The sequence below is a fragment of the Lissotriton vulgaris genome, chromosome 3_1 (assembly GCF_964263255.1).
Source record: "Lissotriton vulgaris chromosome 3_1, aLisVul1.2, whole genome shotgun sequence".
Lineage (NCBI taxonomy): Eukaryota > Metazoa > Chordata > Amphibia > Caudata > Salamandridae > Lissotriton > Lissotriton vulgaris.
In genome coordinates, this window is record NC_141689.1 from 1,212,006,380 (window position 1) to 1,212,025,253 (window position 18,874).

The following is an 18,874-nucleotide window of genomic DNA, read 5'->3' on the forward strand; positions in this document are numbered from 1 at the left end:
CTTCTTTCTAGTCAGGATGAGGGGGATACACACTTTAGCTAACGCCTGCTCACCACCTTGGGAGCTTGGCACAAGCTGACAGGCTTATCCCAAAGGCAATGTGTAAAGTATTTGTACCAACACTCACAGTAACAAAGTGAAAACACAACAAAAGGACACCACACCAGTTTAGAAAAATAAAGTATCTTTATCTAAATTGAATAAGACCAAAATGACAAAAATCCAACATACACAGTTAAAAATATGACTTTCAAAAGGTTTTAAGAACTTGTACCATAGAAAACTATGGATGCGTGACTTTTCACCAAAGTACCTGTGGATGAGTCAGCGTTCCAAACGCCAAACAGCTGCAGCATCGCAAAATAAAGAGATACGACACTCCTGAGACAGGGGATGTGACAGTTCTGAGATACGTAGAGGACGAATCTGGTCAGTACAGGGAGCGATGTATTGATTCTTCATGATGGTTACGGTTTGCCGGTGATGAGTCGGGAAAATTTGCTGCACAGATACGATGTGTGGAAATCCAGGATGCTTCGGTGATCGATGCGTCTTCTCCCGCCATGAAGATGCATCGGAAAAACAGCTGCAAGAAGAATAATTTGTCGATTTCTGTAGTTCTTTGAGTTTCTTCTTCCTTCTAGCTCTCAAACAGCAGCAGCAACCTCCAGAGGTCCAAAACTGGCACAGGCACCTCTAGGCAGGTCAGAACTAACAACAGCAGAGTTCAGGAGAGCTAGGGGTGAAGTCTTTGTATCCTTAAAACTTCAGAACAGGAGGCCAGAACACACAGGCCCTTGGAGACTTTCCTCAAGCAGGAGACACACCACACAGCAAAGTCCTTCTCCTTTCCTTGGCAGACACAGCAACTGCAGGCCAACCCCAGGCACACAGCAAGGGAAGTACTTCTCCTCAGTTTCTCCAGCTATTCTCCTTGGCAAAGGTTCCTCTTAATTCCAGAAGTAGTCTAAAGTTCAAGGGTTTTATGTCTAATACTTACACCCCAAAATGTACTTGCTCTCTTTGTACAGAGATGTCCTGTGCCCAGTCATAACTAGTTCTGTCCTGTCTGGTGCATCTTCCTGGCAGGAGGTGGAGACAGCATTGTGGAAAGCAGACCAAGCCCCTTCAGGTGAAAGGAAATACCTCCCCCTACTCTAAATGCAGCCCAGGTCTATTCAGCCCAACCCTGAAACATCAGGCTCTCTGGAGCCACTGCTCCTCCCCAGTGCCTGACACTCCAAACCCAGACAGGCAATCCACATCCTAACAGAGGCACACTGGATGACTAAACAAGAAAATACCTACTTTCTAAAAGTGGTATTTTCAAACATGGAATGTAAAATTCACTCTCACTAAAAGATGGATTTTAACATTCTGAGTTCAGGCATAATAACCTTTATTTTCCTACCTTGTTTCCAAGGGTAGTTACATTTATAAAATGTTATAAACAAACTCCCCATTCTGTCCTATGGGAACAGGCAGCCTTGCAATAGTGAAAAAAATAATTGGCAGTAATTCACTATCAGGACATGTTACACACTTCATCACATGTCCTACCTTTCACATACACTGCACCCTGCCAAGGGGGGTACCTTGGGTTTTCCATAGGGGTGTATGATATTTAAATGTAAATGTATTTGAGCTTATATAGCGCACAGCTACCCACAGTGGGTTTCCCGGCGCTTGCTTAGGGAACCCGTCCTGGTATTCCCCTGTGAGATAACCCCGGCAGGGTATCCACAAGGTGAAAGCCAGGCATCCCGCCGCGAGGGGCCGTTGTGGAGATTAAGCAAGCTATTGCCAAGAGTCGCAGAGTGTGAACCCGTGAGTCGAGAAGGCACCGGAGCGAGAATTATCGAGTCCGTGGAATTTTTAGCCCAAGACCCGCCGATGCGGGGAATTGAACCCTTGTCCAGGGCCGATCTCAGCTTCCGGGTTTGCCGCCTCTAACCCCTGAGCCACACTTCTCCACATATTTAAGAAAAGGAAAGGTTAGGGCCTGGCAAGTGGGTGCACTTGCCAAGTCGACATGGCAGTTAACAAACTGCTCACTGGCACTGCAGTGGCAGGCCTAAGACACCTTTTCAGGGGTACTTATGTGGGTGGCACAATCAGTGCTACAATCCCACTAGTAGCATTTGATTTATCAGCCCTGGCACACTTGGTGCACTTTACTAGGGACCTACTGGTAAATCAAATATGCCAATCAGGGAGAACCAACACAATATACAGGGAGCACTTGCACTTTGACACTGATCAGCAGTGGCAAAGTGCCCAAAGCATCTAAGCCAGCAAAAACGAGATCCAGCACACATTCAAAAACACAGGAGGTAGAGGCAAAAAGTCAGGGAACCAACGCCAAGGATGCCAGGTTAGATTAGATTAAATTAAAATACTTATAAAGCGCATGGCTGCCTCGGCAAAGAGGCGTCCTAGCGCTGAAGCCATACTAAGCAGGAGTCAAGACAGAGGGAAATATATCTGCGAAAGAGCAATGGACAGGACATAGGGAGTTAGACCTGGGAAAAGAGCCAAGTCTTCACAAGGCGCCTGAAAGCCTGATGGTCATGGTTGCTGCGGATGTATAGGGGGAGACTGTTCCAGAGAGTGGGGGCCAGGAGTCTAAAGGACCGGCCACCCTATCTAGCTCTACATATGTGAGGGATACGTGCAAGATTCTGGTTCGCCGAACTTCGGGCACGCGATGGGGTGTACAGAGTGCAGAAATCACCTAGGATATCTGGGGCACTTCCTGTCAGTATCTTATGCATGATGCAGAGAGTCTTGAAGCAAACACGCTGTTCGAGAGGCAGGCAGTGCAGGCAGGGGAGAAGATTAGAAGCATGATTGAATTTAGGAAGGGCAAAAATAGCACGAGCTGGCGCGTTCTGGACCTGCTACAATTTATTAAGCACAGATTTATTAGAGCCAAGAAGAAGTACATTGCAGTAGTCCAGATGAGCCAGAATAGAAGCTTGGATAATCAGTTGGCGTGTTTGGGCATCAAAGAGACACAAAATTGGTCGGAGGGCGCGCAATAGTCCAAAGCATTTCCCGGCCACTGATTTGACATGTGTTTCAAAGTTGAGGTTATTATCAACTATGAAGCCTAGATTTTTCCCGACAGGATTGGGATGAGGGGGTTCACTAAGTGCCCGGGGCCACCATTTATTCGTCCAGAGATGAGACTTTTTGCCAACAAGGAAAATCTCTGATTTGGTAGAGTTCAATTGCAGAAAGTTAGCCGTCATCCATTCTGCAATTGCATAGATGTCTTCTTTACATTTTATTTTGTCTCGTTTGGGATCATTGGACAGGGCAATAACTAGTTGGGTGTTGTCGGCATATGACACCAGGGAGATTCCTCATACTTTGGCCATCCATGCCAAAGGGCTCATATATATATTGAAGAGCGTGGGGCTCAGTGCAGAGCCCTGAGGGACCCCACAGCGGAGAGAGTGTACATGGGAAGAGAAAGGGGGAGAGGTCACTTGAAAGGTTTGGTCGGCCAGAAAGGAGGAGAACCACGCTAGAGCTTTATTCCCAATTCCTACCTCCTTCAAACGTAGGAGCAGGATTTCATGGGACACGTGTCAAATGCAGCGCTTAGATCCAGCAGCACCAGCGCTGAATTGCTGCCAGCATCCAGCTTGTTCTACCACAGCCAATAGAGCTGACTCGGTGCTGTATCTAGGTCGGAACCCATTCTGTGACTTATCAAGTATATGATTAGATTCTAGAAACTGTGTTAGAGTAGAATACACATGTGCTTCTAATTTCTGGTTTGGACGTGTGGAGTGTTGGTTTCTTAGGTAGAGGGACCACTTTTGCATGCTTCCATGATTTAGGCACCATCGCAGTAGTGAGGGATAGATTGAGTAATTCCAGACACTCATGTAGAAGATCTTGTTGAATTTTCCTGAAAGAGTCTGATTCGAGAGGATCATCTGGAGACCCAGATTTTTTTTTGATAACTAATCTCTCTAATTCCTTCAGGGAAGAGATGCAAGGAGGACAGTCTCAGAGCCAATATAAACATTCTTCCTGCAAACACTGGAGGATATGCCATGATCAAACTTTTCGTAGATATCTTCGAGCTTCTTCAAAAAGAAGGTTGCCAGCTCCTCACAGTGTTTGTTGAAGGAAATAATATTGCACGATTCCACTGGAGAGGAAATTAAATCTTTCAGTAGAGAGAATAAAGTTTTAGTACGGTTGGTGCTTGTATTAATCAGGCTGGAGTAATGAGCTGCTCTGGTTATGCGCACCAGCCTATGATAGGATTTAATGGCCATTCTATATAATGCTTTGGCCTTGGGGTCATATGATCTCCTCCAGGATCTTTCCAAGATCTTGCAATTCTTCTTGGCAAGGGTTAGATCTTCATTGAACCAGGCGTTGGCCCGAGTGCTTTTAGAATGGGTAAGTTTAAGGGGAATGCATGTATCTAAGGCTTGATTAATCCACCTTTGGAAGATCGCGTTAGCCTCTTCCATATTTGCGACTTTTACAAGAGGCTTTGTACTCAGGGCTGTGAGGAAGTCTACTTGGTTCACTTTATGCCAGATTCGTTTTAATGAGGGATGTTGATTAGGCTTGGGCTTATGGCCAGCTATCGTTAGCCGCATCATGATGAGGAAATGATCAGTCCAGATCATAGGGAGTAGTGACAGAACTTTCAGTGACTCTAGATTAGAGAAAATAGGGTCAAGGAGATGTCCCACTCTGTGCGTAGCACTGGGGTCAGTTGAATCAACTGACAGGCTGCCAGACCCCCCAGAAAGCCAACAGTCTCCGATGATTCTTGTAGCTGTAGATGGAGGTTCAGATCGCCTATGATGTTAAAATTGGCAGTCTGAAGAGCCAGTGCTATGACAGTGTTTATCAGGGCTTCTCTAATGGTTTTTGATGTACCAGGGGGTCGATAAATAGGAAGACTGGAGAAAGTCAAGTTAGTACTCAGAGAGATTTTAAAAAATGCACTCTCGAAGTCAGGCAGATCAAAGGGGGACAGGCTGCAAGAATGGACAGATTTGTAAATAATCGCAATGCCGGCACCTCTTCCTCCAGATCTGTTTATGCTGCGTATAGCATAACCTGTAGGAAGAGCGAGTGTTGTTATGGCCACAGAGGATTTACATAGCCAATTTTCCGTAAGGAAAAGAATCTCAGGTGAGCATTCCTGTAGGGGATCAAACACCTCAGCATGGTGTTTAGTCAATGAGCGGCAATTAATGCTCAAAAGAGTGTGTGTCAACATCCCAGAGCCAGAGAGTGTAGAGTGAATCAGGGGGAGCACTCTGAATTCACAGTGTTCACAAAGAGAAGGACAGTTTTCTGGGTCCCAGCTATGAATCCCACAGGAGCCTTCTTTATACAGGGCCCATAGTTCTTTGCCGGTGTAGCTATTTATTTGGGCTTTGGAAGGAGCAGGGTACCTGGCTCCTGGTGACGTCCCGGTGCAGATGGGCACAGACGGGCTTGCCTTCGGTGCAGTAGCGGCGTGCCCGCTGCGCGCATCCGCTGCACGCGTCCGCTGCGCTTCCTCGCAGTGGTGTGCATTTGAGGCTACGGGGGCTCAACAGGCTCCACCCGTGCTCTGCACTGGTCCAACAGGTATCCACTTTAAAATAATGTGATTAGCTACTACACCAGCTCTTTGAATTGATCAAAAATTATTTGCAGTTACAGACCAGAAGCATCATGAGTGGTGGAACAGGTGAATGGTATGTTGAAATCCAGAATTGCCAAAGTATGGGCCTCCACCTCACTCAAATGGCCCGATGTTCTTCCACTTGTCGTGATGGGTCTCAGATGCATGCCAAGCAAAAAACCAGGACTCTCCCCCATTAGGTGGTGATGGGGAGAGGTACGATAATCCCTTCTGTCCTCACAGCTGCGCATGTGAATATAACACATGACATTGTTCTTGAGTATTGTAGAGGACCGGCTGATGCGGTGTGTGAAACCCCATCCCATAGCCGAGACAGTGCCACAACCTCAATCCCGGAGACTGGATCCTGTGCAGAAGATCTGTCAGGAATATCCTTCCAAGGGCCATCACCAGGTAATCCTTGTGATCAACACTGCTGTAAAATGTGCAGGATTGCTGCAGTGGATTCAGCGGTCACACAGAAAGAGGGTGAAAAAGCTGATGAAGGCAAGGTGACAGCCATCAATTTATTAAGTCACATCCTAATCAGATGTTTGTGTCCTGAAGGAGGAGATCCACAAGATGAATCTCTGCAAGACAGGTACTAGCAGGTCCAGTCTGCTAAGGCCTTACGGCTACAAGGACAAGATCAAGGGGAAGATACTCAAGAGTCTCACATCCAGTGAAGGAGACAAATATAGAAATTCAAGTTCCACATTACTCGAGTTCCTGGTGAATCTTGGATTGCTGTAAGAAACAAAGATGATTGAGGTGAAAATGGTTTTCAACCTGTGTCAAATAAAGTGAGGACATCAGCAGTGGGCGAAAACAGATTTGAATACGGTAGCGAGCTCCATGATTTGGCACCAACTGTAAGCACCTCAATGAAAAAAATGTATTGTGAAGAAAGTTGTACAAATGGTGCAGGAAAAAGAAAAATAACATTGAAAGGAGTACAAAAAGGAGAAACAGAGCAAGAAGAGCAAGGTGATGATGAACAGCCTACGGCCACAAGAGACTGAAGGTGCCTAACAGAAAGTATAGAGGTCCTATATGAACATATCTAGTTGATGCCTAGTGAGCACAGCAATTGGGTACAGAAGTCATTCATCCCATCGAAGACATTAGGTTTCCCTGGGTAGCCAGCAGAAGATTTAAGATTTCCCTTTATGTTTCACATCGAAGATCGCAAATTTCCTTTCCTACATTAATATTGAGTTTTTGAACAGCACTGTTATTTGAAATTTGATAGTTCTTTGCTTATTGTTTTTGTATCATAAAATTTAGTGTTTAGAACTCTAATTTTTCGTAGAAATTTTATACAAAAAACATGGCAAGCGGCAAAGAAACTTGCTTTCAAAGTTTACATTTAGTCTTAGTGATTGTGGTACTAATATTCATAATTGGTGTTGTAGCGCGATATAGCCCATCAGTGGGATATACTTGACTAAAATAAGAACTAACCAGATCTTAGAAGATGCTAGAGAGAAATTAGATATTAAGTTACTGCATAGAGATAACTCTGTAGGACATTTTTGAGATTTTTTTTCAGGGTACTAGAGGAACATTCAAAACTTATGCAAGAACATGATTGCTATTGCTGCATACTTTTGTCTGTGTCTGCCGCTGGGGGAGTGACTTATCATAGTATTAACCTATCCCCTGTCCTCTTCTGTTTTTATAAACGTGTTTTATCCACAGGATATTCTTGAACTGTATCTTTCAAATGTTGATGTCCGGCTTGAGAGCATGTCTCTTGTGAGGGCCTCATATACTTACTATGGAATAAGGGAGACCGTATCACGATTCCCTGAACCCTTCTGCTGGCCCCTGGCCCAAACGCACTCTGCACTTTACTGAGAGTCCCTGGAAGGGCTTTACAAGCATTGCGGCAGTCCCACAGTGCGGGAGACCGAATCACGACGCACTGCACCCTGCTGCTGGCCCCAACACACTTTGCACTTTACTGAGAGTGCCTGGAGGGGCTTTAAAAGCATTGTGGCGGTCCGGAAGCGCAGGAGACCGAATCATGACACTCTGAATCCTGCTTCTGGCCCCTGGCCCAAACGCAATCTGCACTTTACTGAGAGGCCCTGGAAGGGCTTTAAAAGCATTGCGGCGGTCTCGCAGTGGGGACGCGTGCGGGGCGTGCCAAAGTTCGGCCCGCAAAGACCGGGCCAAGAGGGGCCCGTTTTAGCCTGTCATAGACCGTCAGAGGCTGGGCTAGGCCACCCTCCTAAGGTAGATTGCTATTTTCTTTTATCGGATTGTGTTTGGGGATTTTGACTTTCCTCTCTGTTTGCTAGGACACAGTAAAATAATGTGTAAAAGGTAGACAGGCTTCACACCCTCTATTGCCCCAAGAGTGGGACTACAAAAATCCTTGATGACCTATTTGACTGGTGCTATGGGGGCCATTGAGGAACAAATAGATACAGTTGAAGAGACTCTCACCCAAGGCAAGTTGAGTATGTTAACTGCAAGTAATAAACGTGCTAGTTCCCCTAATAAATCTCTTACTGCAGTATGTGATGGACAAGTTGCCCAGGGCTTTCCGAATGAGTGTATACAGGAGACATCAGATCATATATATGTGAGTGACCCAGAAGATGATCCCCAGCCGCCTTCAAAACGTGCTAAGAACCCTGATGTATCTGAGGGGATACAAGCAGTACACCATACTGGGAAGAGTCCTGTGAGGCCTATTAAAAAGTTGTTATCTAAGAAAAGGAAAAATACTGGTAAACAATTAAAAACAGGCGAACCTAGATGGAGAGAGTGGCTGCTATAGAGGGATGTTTAAAAGGAGACACTAGGGTAACAGCTGGGGGTGCGAATACACAATGTAATGCTGACCATCCCTGTAGCTCACTCTTAATCCCGCATGTAGGGAATCATTCCCTCAGTATTGTACCCGTAGAAACTTCAAGCACACACTCCACGCCTTGTATAACAAGATTGGCCAAACATAGATCAACACCTCCTTGTAATAAGTTGAAGTTAATAATGATCATAATAAGCCAATAATAGAGAAGAAAGGAGTTTACAGAACAGGGGGACACCCAAATGGGAGGAGGGAATCTCCAGCGAATCCAGGATATAACCATCTTGATTTACAAGTGCTGCCACACCATATATAGTAATCCTAACCAATGTTCCTTCACTGCACACATTAGTGCTTGAAACGTGGGAAGGTCTTTGAAACAAATCTGTTTATTGGCTAGGTAAAAAGAAATGGTCTTACTGATGCATTATTTGGAAAATTCAAAATGGTTAGACATGGGTGGGTAATGGGCGAAAAACTTTTCAGGGAGATTGTATTGTTTTGACTTTAGCCACCCTAAGTTAGTGCATGCAGCTCTCACAAGGGCAGGGAATGTTCGTTTTAATTATACCGAAATTAACGTTTTACCCCTAGGCACTTTCTATCAGCCCCCAGTTGTGAATCATTTTAATAACCATGTAAGGGATCCCTATGTTGACACAAAAGCTCATTTAATGTCCCGCTGTATAATCGTTTTGATCTGTTAAGCACACTTGGAGATATAGATTCACCAAGGGCACAGCATACGAGAGGGGATGGCCAAACTAGGCTGGAATATCCACCATTCCCTTGTGATACCTGACAAGATCAGCTCCTTGGTCAAGGGATTGCGTTTGTTACTGGGTTAGATTGTAATTTGAAAATAGATCAAATAATTGAGGGTGTGGACACTGATGAAAATATAATTAACTCTGAAGGCAATACTGAAATGAGTCCCAAACATATAGTACCAGCAATAATGGGTGGTGACAACCCCAACGGAGAAACGAACACTAAGATCCCAGGAGGGGGACAGGAAAAGGAAGACACAGTTAAGGCATGTAAAATACTTTTTGGGAATATTGCTGGGTTATCCACAAAAGTGAGAGATCCTCAGTGGTTAACCTTTGTAGAAGAATATTCTATAATCTGTCTACAAGAAACCTGGAAAGTTAAGGAAAAACATATCAATGGCTATAGAACCTTTCACACACCAGCAGTCATCAGTGATCAGGGGCATAACAAAGGTGGATTATGTATTTATGTCTCTAACACTGTGGGGGTGACCAACTTGAAACTTACAATTGAGACTGATTATTACCAGATCCGAGAAATGAATATGGTAGGAGGGTACTGTCCAGTGTACTCAATTTATATAATAATATCCCCAAAATTCAGATAATGAGTGTGCTAATGAATTTACATCAAGCATTGAGCAATCTGGAAGACAAGATGTCTGGTGATATGTGTATTATATGAGGGGTGATTATAACTGCTTCTTGTGTCACTATAGTCAAAGGGGTATTTGTGGACTAGTGAAAGATAAAGAAGATACGCCGGCCCATTTTTCACATATAACACTGAGGGATTTGTTATATGAAATTGTTTTCAGTTTGATTCGGGATATGCCAATGAGTTGTGTACACCCTTAGTACATTTTGAGCCTACCTTTAATCGTAGAGGTTGTAATTCAATTATTGACTTTGTTCTAGTGTCAAATAGGTACTCAAGAAATGTCTGCACTTTTGAAACCCATGGTATTTTAAATAGTAATCATTACCCAATCAGTATTGTTTTCGATCCAGAGAGTCCTGACGTCGATTGGAAAGGCTTTGGGGTTCTAATTTAGACTCTGCAGACAAAGAACTCCATACGATTTCTCTGAAACATTACAAGGAAGCCATTATGGGAGAAGAAAAGGCTTTCTATTCCAAGATGATGGTTGCATCTAAATCCCAGAGGGAACTGTTTAAGGCTATCAATTCCCTCACTGTTCCGATAACATCTTATACCGCGGACGTCTCACAATCTTTCTGTGATAAATCTCTGAGTTTTTTACTAGTAATATCAAAGATATCTACATGGCCCTCGAAGCTGCAAATATAGGACATTTCACCTCCACACTTATAGCAGTGGAGAAATCAGCGGTCCCCGTGTCTTTTCCTGCGCTTTTGTCTTTTCCATTACTAGCGTCTGAAGACACGGATAGTCTGCTGGAAGGTGTTAAGTCGGGCTCACCCTTAGACGCCTACCCTCTCAAGATAATAACATGGTATCGAGAGGTCATCATACCACACCTCTCAGCAGCTCTTAATCGGGCCATTCTTGATGGACAGTTTCTATCGTCCTGTAAGACGGCAGTGGTAAAGCTGTTGCTGAAAAAGCCCTCTCTCAATCCGACAGAGCTAAACAACTACCGCCCAATATCACTTCTCCCGGTACCGGCCAAGATTCTTGAAATACACCTCAACGCTTGTCTTTCTGCCTATCTGAATGATCATTGATTTTTAGATGACTCTCAGAACGGCTTTAGAGCCCTACAAAGTATGGAAACCGCCCTCACTGTGGTTTTTAATAATATCTGTATGCAGTTGGATGCAGGCCATACTACCTTGCTCATCCTCTTTGACCTAACAGCTGCTTTTGATACCCTGTCCCCTGTGAGGCTAGTAGAGCGCCTCAGGGAGATAGGGATCGGGGGCTCTGCGTTGGAGCTTCTTTCTTCCTTTCTTAACAATCGGACTCAGATGGTGAATCTTGGGCCTGTTTTTTCTCTGCTCCCAAGACCATGGTAGGTGGAGTGCCTCAGGGCTCTTCCTTGAGCCAAACGCTTTTTACCATTTATGTAGCCCGCTTGCTAAACTTGTGAGATCATTTGGTTTGGAGGATCTATCTTACGCAGATGATACACAAATTATGGTATCAATTACTCATAATATCAGAGATGCATCTTCCTACATTAGGCTCTGCAAGGAAGCAGTTGCATCCTGGATGAGCTTAAACTTCCTTAAACTAAACGGGAGAAGACTGAGGTGTTGATTTTTGCAGTAGTCCTGATATTTGGTCAGGCCCTTGGTGGCCTGACTCGTTGGGTGCCTGTCCTTGCCCCGTCCCAGTTGGAAAGAATCTTGGCATCACGGTGGACAACTCTCTCACCATGAGTTGACAGGTGAGAAGGACAGTCTCCACCTGTTTCGGGATCATTAGAACCTTAAACAAAAATGTCATCTTATCTTTCATTGGATTCCTGTGAACAGGCTGTGGCCACATTTGTGACATCCAGATTGGATTATTGTAATGCCCTCTATCAGGGCATTAACAGAGGTCTGATTCAGCGGCTGCAATTAGTTCAGAACGCAGGTGACAGGTTTATGTTGAACCTACCTATGTTTCATTCCATTTCCTCCTTCCTTGTGACGTTGCATTAGCTTCCCATCGACCACAGGATTCGTTTAAAAAGCTTATGTCTAGTTCATAAGGCTCTTTTTGGATCCGGTCCAGAGGGTATACACACCCTCTTAAATCACTATACTCCCTCTAGGAATCTTAGGTCAGCAGATAAGAACCTGCTCATAGTGACAAGGTTCAGCAAGGTCAGATGGGAGGCCGAGCTTTTTCTGTGGTTGGCCCCAAACTCTGGAACTCCCTTCCCCGGGATCTCACTTGTATTTCTTCTCATTTACTCTTTCGTAAGGCCTTGAAGACGTGGCTCTTCACTCAGTTTGCATCATAACTTTCTCTTTTTCCACCTCACATAGTCCGCTTTAGCGCCTTGATGCCCTTGGGCTACGTTCGCGCTCTATAAGACCCAATTTCATTCATTCATTCATAGAACTAAGAAGAATAAGGGTTTACACTATAATTTTAATATCAATCTTCCCAGCACAAATGGGTACTTTTTAAATTGGTCAAAAGTGGATCCCATGGTTTTTATTAAGCAACTTGTAAAAAGGTCAAGAGAAGACCTTGATGCTTGTCTCTCCGAGTAAAGAGATGACGAAGATGTTCTAAAGGCCTGCCTTAATATTACCGGAAAGGTACAGAAATTATTAATTAGGGAGCAGAAACACACAGGGATGGTTTGATAGGGAATGTAGTAAGGCGCACACCCACTTGAAGAAAGTATTACATAGGGAAATTAGAACTAGGGAGGAAATAAGACAGGCTAGAGTTACAGATCGGCAGACGATAAAAAAGGGAAAGGTACAATTAATATTGGAGACATGGCAAATGTTACACCAGGCATGTTTAAGGAAAGATAATAATGGTTTTTGGAAAGCAGTTAATGCACCAATTTTTGCTAACAGGGATACTGACATTGTAGATATTGCCATTACTGGGGATAAATGGGTCGAGTATTTTACTGGCCTCTATAATGCAGAGACCAACAGATATGATGAGGCATCCCCAGTAGCTACGGTGACTGATGATAGCGTCCAGAATACAGTATGTCCTATAGATATTTGATTTTCTCTAGCGGAAGTAACTAGGGCCATAAATGAGAGCGCATCTGGCAAAGCACGTGGCGTCCCTGTGGGTGTATTTAAAACTAATATTGAGCTGTGGGCCCCACTTTTAACCAATGTTTTAGCTAGATATAGTCGACGCGGGTTTATTCCCACATCGTCGGACGCAATAGTGATCCCCATTTTTAAAAAGGGAGATCGAAACAAACCAAGGTGCTATCGTCCAATTTACCTGTTAGATTCCCTCTTAAAAGTAGTAGGGAGTGTAATTTAAAATAAATTACAATTATGGGCCGATGAGACAGGAGTGTTAACTAATCTGCAATATGGGGTCCGAGCGGGGCTTGGCCCGATAGAGCAAGGACTTAATTTAACCCTGATCATAAGTAAATATAATTAGCAAAGGAGGGAAAACTTTTTTTGTCATTCATTGACCTTAGTTCAGCGTTTGACTGTGTAAAACATGAAAAGTTATGGGATATTCTTAAAGGGATGGAAGTTGATCCACCCTTTCTTTTATTCAGAAAGGAATTGTACAGGGAGGCAGGGGCATGGGTTCGATTTGGAAAGCAGGGGGAGTGTTCAGCTAAGTTTCAAATGAGAAAGGGAGTGAGGCAAAACTGTGTACTTGCCCCTTTTCTTTTCTCATTATATATTAATAGTCTTGGCCAATATTTGATTGAACACCAGCAGGAATATCCAATCATTAAAAGTTCACCTGTCCCCATTTTATGCAAGATAGAGGTCTAAATTTGAATATCAGTAAGACTTACACAATGAATTGTGGAAAAAAATGACTAAAAATGTGACTTTTTATTAATAATAATAAAATTGAAAGCACTGATAAATTCTCCTATCTGCGGATTAACTTTGATTGGAGAGGGTCTTGGACTGCCACTATTCAGGAAAGAAAAGGAATGTTTTCCAGAGCAATTGGTGCGGTGACTAATTTTTCTAGGAAACTTGGCTGCAGGCCTGTCCCTGAGTTACTAGCTATTTATAAATCCAAATGTCTATCAACAGCTATGTATGGGGCAGGTAAATGGGGATTTGCAGATGTTCAACATCTACAATGCTGTGAAAATGCATTTACGCATTATCTGCTGGCGGTACCTAGCTCATCTGCTAATTTTAATTGCCACTCGGAACTTGGTCTGCCTTTTATTACTGATAGCATTAGAATTAACCCTCTTTTACTTTGGCACAAGGTTTGGGTATCAACTGAGACTGATTTTATTTGTGATGTCATTATGGACTGCTTAAAACTCGATAGGGTTGCTACTATGCCTTGGCTTGGCTATATTAAAGGATCGGCGAATGAAATTGGCCATCCTGCATTCTTTGAAACACCGGAGACAATGGTAACAATCCCTAGAAAAACCTTAAAAACAGATTGTTTGACCTACCTAGAGAATAAGCGATGGCTTAAAGAAAGAGATAAAAAAAATGTCATGGATAATCATCTGATGACAATACGCCCAGGTAAACAACCCTATTTGGAACAGGTAAAGGGAAGCTTTGTTTGCATGCTTTTAACTCACTTACGTTTTTGGACTTTCCATTGATTGATTACCTTTCCAGAAGTTAATGAAACCTACTCCCATGTCCGTGTGATGACATTTCAATCCAAACCATGAGGCATAGTATTTTATTTTGTAAATTTTATACATTTCCTAGGAAACAGGGTTTAATACCAATTTTGAAGAGTATGAATTTAAGACAATGCAGAATAGCTTATCTGAAGTTAAAATCTTTAGAAAATCAGTGGATTATAATGGCTATTTCCTTATTCTTAAAGAGTGTTATGAGGTACAGGAATACAATGTAAAGATATAAGTTATGTAAATATAAGTTGTTTTTTTTTAACTGTGCTTTTATGATTTTTATTGAACAAAAAATCGAATAAAGCTGAATTTGAATTTAAATTTACTATGGAAGCAAATGCTTGGGGTCCATGCCCAAATACATCACACACATTACACAAATTACCAAAACTAACAATGGTATTAATAAATGTACATGTCGATTAAATAAAGGTGAGAAGGAGTATGAAGGTTGAGGAAGGGAAAAAGACGGGGTTAGAAAAATAAGGAAAGGAGGTTGGAAATTCAATGGTGCATCCAAGACTGAGGGTCTGATTTAACTTTTGGCAGAGAGGTAACTCCATCTCAATGGCAACAGAGTTCCCTCCCCACCAACATTACATTCCACTCACTTGATTTACATTTGGGCGGACCATAGGTTTGACAACGGCACAGTAAAGGTCATCGGAGGTTTGCCAGTATATCTGCCATCTAAGTTAAATGAGTAGACATAGAGTCAATTTTCAATGCCTGTCACTGTCATTAAAACCCTGGTAGTAAGGGGCTTGGAAAGGTGCTCAATGCCCCTCCTCCCATCCTCACCCTCGGAGGAGACTCCCAGGGTGAGGGGGGGCATTGATTTGGGTTTTTTTTCAAAAGAAAATATCATGTTGATGGAGCTGTTCATCAAACTTACAGTACATTGACAGGATCCCCAATGACCCAGTTCCTGCCTATGATAGAAATATCCACTGGGCCAGCAGACATTTCTAAATTTGGTGGGCGGTATCCCCCTCAGTGCAACTGAGTAATTTACACAGTCAACCTGGCAGAGAAATGGGCTGTTCACCAAAATATAAATTTGATCCTTAATCTATATAAGCCAAAGAAGGGAAAAATGTTTAAGGTGCGGGAAAAGAGAAAAGTAGTGGGTTGGAGAAAATGAAATGAAAGTTATGTGGCAAACAACATGATTTTGATTGGACAAGAGACAATTATTAAGGGGACAAATTATGGGTGTGGGAAAACTGTCTATTTTAAACTCTGCCGTAACTGGGTAGGTCCTCTTTTGACGTACAATTCACAATATACATATAACAGTTTTAAACACTACAAAAACGTTCAACAAACAAAAAACCCTCGCCGAATAACTGCACTAAGGTAACCATTACCAAAAATGGGGTGACCCAAAAAGTCAAAAGACCTGGGTATCATATACTTTTGAAATACAGTGGTCTTCAACTATTACTTTCACGTAAATGATTTAATCAATCCATGATCAATATTGCCACATAGTTATGGGGTATGTCTCTCAGATCAACCCTAAACATTCAATGTCAAAAATCTTTATAACGACAAGACAAAGCAAAATGCAACAGGAATGATTACAAAATCAGGGGCAATTTTAATTCATTACATTTTCAACTATCTCCATACAAAAACCTGTTTAGGTTGCCCAAAGAAGGCGTGCAGAAGATAAGGAAAAGTCAGGTGCTCAGTGAAGAAAAATAGATAAAGGCATAGAAGTATTCACAATAATATTTAGACAAGGGATCGGTTACACAGTTCACGGTCCTACAATAACCTGGCAAGCGATATAAATTTTATACACATTTTTCATTAAATGGAGACATAGCGTCCAAATACTTTTTGCACCAGAAAATGTGTTTCACAATCCAGGTATTAAAAAGGGGAAGAGAGCGTCGATGTTTCGACTCGACTTAGGGCCTAGAGGTGAGTTGGACCATGGCCATGTGTGACTTCATCAGGACTAAAACATTGGGCAACCCAAGGAGTAGTGTTGGCCCCTACAGTGGAAAGGACCCAGTAGAATATCTTCACTCTGTGTCCCAGGTATAGTTTTAACTCCTTATCCACGATGTGTAGATAGAATGATTATTTTCTCAAATTGTAGCAGGCTGTAATCTCTGCATCTCAAGGGTAATATTTAAAGAAGGTCCAAAAGACCATGTCTCTTTTATCCTGAAATCATATATAGCTCAGACCAAAGTATGTGGAGTGGTGTGGCTCACTGGTTAGAGGCGGCAGACCCGAGAGCAGAGGACGGCCCGAGACCAGGGTTCAATTCCCGACGCGGCGGGGTTGTGAACCAGGGTCAGCGGACTCGATAATTCTCACCTCGGTGCCTGCTCTAACCAGGGATCACACTCAGCAACTCTGGGCATTAGCTTGCCTCATCTCTACAACGGCCCCCCACATATGCTGGGGATGCCTGGTTTCACCTTGGAGATACCTAGTAGGGACCATCTCACAGGGAAAGCCAGGACGGGTTCCCCAGCGGTCTACTGCGCAGAGATACTCCTTCGGGAGTCGATTCTAGTGCATTACAAACCCACAATTAATTAATGGGTTCATGTGCATATATTGGAAGTAAATCCGTGCAGTATCGTCTTCCTCATTCACGATAGGAAGACGATACTGCGCGGATTTACTTCCAATATATGCCCACGAACCCATGGTCTGAGCTATATATGATTTCAAGATAAAAGAGACATAGTCTTTGGGACCTTCTTTAAATATTACCCTTGAGATGCAGGGATTCAAGCCTGCTACAATATGAGAAAATAATCATTCTATCTACACATCGTGGATAAGGAGTTAAAACTATACCTGGGACACAGAGTGAAGATATTCTACTGGGTCCTTTCCACTGTAGGGGCCAACACTACTCCTTGGGTTGCCCAATGTTTTAGTCCTGATGAAGACTCTCATGGCCACAGTCCAACTCACCTCTAGGCCCTAAGTCGAGTTGACACGTCGACGCTCTCTTCCCCTTTTTAATACCTGGATTGTGAAACACATTTTCTGGTGCAAAAAGTATTTGGAAGCTATGTCTCCATTTAATGAAAAATGTGTATAAAATGTATATCGCTTGCCAGGTTATTGTAGGACGGTGAACTGTGTAACCGATCCCTTGTGTAAATAATATTGTGAATACTTTAATGCCTTTATCTTTTTTTCTTCACTGAGTACCTGACTTTTCCTTATCTTCTGCACGCCTTCTTTGGGCAACCTAAACAGGTTTTTGTATAGAGATAGTTGTAAACGCAATGAATTAAAATTGCCCCTGATTTTGTAATCAATGCTTTTGCATTTGGCTTTGTCTTGTCGTTATAACGTTTTTTGACATTGAATGTTTAGGGTTGATCTGAGAGACATACCCCATAACTATGTGGCAATATTGATCATGGATTGATTAATTCAGTTACGTGAAAGTAATGGTTGAAGACCACAGTATTTCAAAAGTAACTGGGTAGGTAGCACCTATGTAGGCTTAGGGCCTTATTACTAGTTTGGTGGTCCCATGGACCGTCGTATCCATGGTGGTGGTCCAAGCACGGCGAGCTTGGCAGTCCAACAGCTGTATTAAGAAGTTGGGTGGATAGACCTTGCAAAGCCCATTGTTTAACCGTGGAGACCACCAGCAGACCGCCAACCGCCGGGTTTGTGGTCACGGAAAGGCAGCCACCGTAGGGCAGTACAGGGGAGCTGCACCGCCGTCGGTATTACGAGTTGCCTGATCCATGAGCAGACAGCGGCGGTCCAACCCGATGCTTCAAGGTAGTGTTGATGAAGGATTTGGAGGGCGTACTCACCCCTTTCTTCTTCCAGGCAGATTTGGTGTGGATCCCTTTCTCCAGGTCCCCTTCACGGCAGGATCTTCACCCTGAGGATTACTACCCTGCGTGCAGTGATATAAAGGTGAATCTTTTTTGTACTATATACCCATTGCCAGGACTGCCAACATATAGCCTGAACCCTGTTATTGGTATATGGTATTTTTCCACATATATGATGCAGTAGTGTCTATCCGACACATATGCAGTTGAAATGTACACACAGGCATTGATATATTTGAGAAAAATACTCCCCACCCCTGCAAGGTCCTCGACTCCACACTGCCGGCATTGTGTTCAACTCGTAATACGGTGGTCTTCGGACTGCCAGCACCATGGGCTATTCGTGGGATGGACACAGTCCTACAGCGGTCGAACCGCTAAACTCGTAATAAGGTCCTCAGTGTTTCCTAGTGTTTATCACATGGATAAGTTGAGTGAAATGCAGTTCTGGGTAAGTGGAAAGGGATATTGTTACTGCCATAATTCCTAAAAGTGGTATTGCTTCT